The sequence below is a fragment of the Marmota marmota genome, unplaced genomic scaffold (assembly GCF_001458135.2).
Source record: "Marmota marmota marmota unplaced genomic scaffold, marMar, whole genome shotgun sequence".
Lineage (NCBI taxonomy): Eukaryota > Metazoa > Chordata > Mammalia > Rodentia > Sciuridae > Marmota > Marmota marmota.
Window position 1 is genome coordinate 1,170,734 of NW_026000081.1, and position 3,805 is coordinate 1,174,538.

At 41.5% G+C, this 3,805-nt stretch overlaps 1 pseudogene; it reads right to left on the reverse strand.

The window, feature by feature from the left end:
- LOC107158557 overlaps window positions 1–3,239 on the reverse strand; it is a 6,275-nt pseudogene extending 3,036 nt beyond the window's left edge.
- Window positions 3,240–3,805: the final 566 nt, after the last annotated feature.

Here is a 3,805-nt window from a genome sequence, read left to right on the forward strand (position 1 = left end):
GGCCCTTGTTCTTGAAGCTCTTGATGTGGTGGTTCTCCAAGCTGAAGTTTTTGACCATGGCTGTGTGAGGTGCCAGCGACAGCTACTCTTGTGGCTGCCATGGCTGCTGCAAGTCTAGGTGCCAGAGGGAGTGGCCAGGGAGGTAGGGAGGGGAAGAGTGGGGGAGAGGAGAGCATGTTACCTGATGCCTCCAAGCATAAGGTGGCAACAGCACCTGGGTGGCTATAGCAGAGACCTGGCTGGGCCAGGTGAGTGGAACGGGATTGAGGAGTAGTGCTCACTTAGGGAAACTATGGACACATAAAGACTGGCCGGAAAGATGACCAGCCTGGAGACACTCCTGGTTGGTTCCTGGGATGACCCTGTCTCTCACCACTCCCTAGTAGTTCTAAACACCGGGCCACAAGTCACGCTAAAAAGGAAGCCAGACTTAGCTGCTTTTATTGCCCACACTTCTTCAGATGCAGGGTGTTGCATGACAAATACAGTTCCCAGCATGCCAGACTGTGGCCAGAGCACTTCTCCCTCCACATATCCTTTTTATAAATGCTTCAGAGGTCCTGATATTACCAAAATGTATTGAAGACCTGGGATGCTGCCTTAGAAGACCTGTCTCCTCTGCCTTTATGTTCACCCACTTTTGTATGTCTCCAGAGTTGGTCAGGGCTTTGGCATTCTCCATGATTTTCCTGGTGAACTTGGGCAGAGTAACACATGGCTGCCATAGTCTTCTTGAACAATGCTGGGGCCATGGCCACCTGGAAGCCTGTTGAGCAGGACTCACATGGTGCATTCACCTATAACCTCTTTGTTCTGTATGTCTAGTTCCATATTCCTCAAAGCAGTGGTCAACTATCATTATCCATCCTCAGAAATTCTTCAAGGATGGGAGCCCTTTTTGTTTTTGGACAGGTGCCCATATATACGCTGCAAACTTTCAGTTGCTAGCAGAGAGATTCTGGAGAGATTCAACAGAGCCTTCCAAGGTGGCTGGGTTGAAATTTTCTGCTAAGAGTCAGATATGGTTTTAGCACTGACAGATGCCAGAGCATATCAGCTCCTTTGGGATAGTGCTGGGATAGGGCCAACTCCATACCATTGATCTTCTTGTGGTGCTCTCTTTTCCTTTTTCTTCTTCTTCCAACAACTTGACTTGGAGCCTTTGCAGGGAGACTCTTTTCCTAGTAAGTCATCCAACTCATTCAGTCTAGGTAGCCAGGCCTCAGAGACATCCAGTTCCAGCTGATAGCACAGGTTTCTCAGGGTGTACATCTTGCTTTCATATTCAGATGTGTTCACACATGTGTGAATCATGTGTAACAGTGAGTCCACCAGCCTCTCACAGGATCACAGTTGCTCCCATGCTTCCTTTCCTGTAGAGCTGACGTTGCTCAGGCAAACTGTGGAGTTATGGAGAACTAGTGAAGTCTGAAATTTAATTTTATGATCATCAACAAAAGAACACCCAGAAAGTGGAACAGAGTGTTTTGTGAAGGGTGAGAAGGTATCTCAGATGACTGTCATCTTTATGTTAGGATAGCAGAGGAAACATAGGTTTGTTTCTATCCTAAGTTTAAGCAAGATAGAGGTGAATGATTTCTTTCACAAATATCCATCTTTGGTGACTCAATGGTATGGAAAGCTTTTATAAGAATAGAGGGTATACAGTGGGATACAAGGTAGGAAGTTCCCAAGTATACATTTAGCTAGATAGTATTAATCAGAAACATGTCTCAGTCTCAGGTTCTCCTGTGCGATGCCTAGCAGGTCCAGGGGCAATCCATCAGCCTCCATCCTAGGTATTAAGAAGTTTATAACTTGAAGTTTTTTATTTCAAGGGGAGGGCATCTATTTCACAATCAGCTGTGGAGTTTGTGGAAGCAACTCCCTGGCCTGTAATACATTTGCATCTTTATAATCAATCCCAGGTGATTCTGATGCAGGTGGGCTACAGACCACAGTTTAACACACATTGTTCTATATCATTGAGTCACAACAATAAATAATTTAAGAACCTTAGTTGAGAATCATGTCAGTCCATAAATTTTGAAATAAAAACCTTGAAAGAATCCTTCAGAAAAATACTTATATCCTTATGCCTTCCGCAATTAAAATAAACTTACTTCTCTACAGTTATACCCTAGAAACAGTTAAAAATGAAAACAAACAATGACAGCTAGAACAAAACCAATCATTATCAACATAACTACTACCATTACCAGCAGCAATAACAAAAGATCCTTCAAGAGACCTCCCTGTGTAGAGACAGGACTACCCCTATAAGAAGATATGAACTCAACCTATGCCTTAAACTCAGATGTTTCAGTATTTGCATGAGTGCTTTTGACTTGAAATACAGAGGAATTTGCATGAGTGCTTTTGACTTGAAATACAGAGGAATTTGCATGAGTGCTTTTGACTTGAAATACAGAGCAATTTTCTGGCAGAATTAGCTGAATGTTTGAAAAGTCTTCAAACCCATTCAAACATAAATCATTTAAACATAAAGCAGCCAGTGGTAAGGACCTCTGGATGTGAGGCTATTACAGCAGCCTACAAGTTTCCTTTCTTTATTTCTGTGGTCCTAGGGATGGTAACAATGATAAAATAATCAATGATCATGGGACAACTCAAATACTAATACTTAGTAAATAGGCTTACTAACTAGCAACTTTATGACAAGGATAACAACATATTACATGATATAAGTCTGAGACCTGGTGAATATACTCCCATGTTAATTTTGAGGAAAACTTTTAAAAGCTATTGTATCTCATCCTTTGAGATTGTAGAAAATAGATCTTTGAATTAATAATTTTTTAAAAGTTGACAGCAAAACATCTTTAAGAGCCAGATTCCCCAGTATATAATTTTTTAGAGAGCTCCCCTAGCATGTGATGCACTGGGTTCAATCCTCAGAACCACATTAAAAAAATAAAATAAAGGTATTATCTTTTATGGTTTAGATGTGGTGTCCCCCAAAAGCTCTCATTTGAGACAATGCAAGTTTTGAAGGAGAAATGATTGGGTCATAGCCCTAACATAATCAGTGAATAAATCCCTGATGGGATTAACTGAGTAGTAACTAGAGATAGGTGAGTTGTGGCTGGAAAAAGTAGTTCATTGGGAGTGTGGCTATGGAATATATATTTTGTATCTGGAGAGTAGCGTCTCTCTGTGCTTCTGATCATGATGTGAACTGCTTCCCTCAGCGACACTCTCCCACCATGATGTTCAGCCTCCTTGAGCCCCAAGGAATGGAGCTGGCCTTCTATGGACTAAGACCTCTGAAACCATGAGCCTTCAAATAAACTTTCCTCCTCTACAGTTGTTCTAGTCAGATCTTTTAGTCACAGTGGTGAAAAAGCTGTCAAAACAGTGTCCATCTACAACTAAAAATCAATTTTAAAAAATGAGATGTGTGCAGTCGGCAGTAAAAAAAAAGCACAAGCTACATCAAGGTAGGAAGACCCTGACACTAGTTAATGAGAATAGGGGATGATACATGCTTCTGACTAGAGAAAATGCCCTGTATTAGTTTCCACATTAATCACTGATAATGTCATAAAATCAATTTTAAGACAAGAACACTCAATACAACAACTTTCTGGTCTTTCTCTGGTAGTGCAGGAAAAGGGCCAAGGAATTACATTGGGGGGGGGGGGCGGTTACAGGAATTTAGAGTACTATGAAGCAAATTACAGCCTTCTCTTTGATTAATATGAAAACTAGTACAGAGCAGACTCATTCTTGCCAGGGTCATTAGAGTTCTTTGCTAAAACAAGCCTAAAAGGGTTCCACGAAC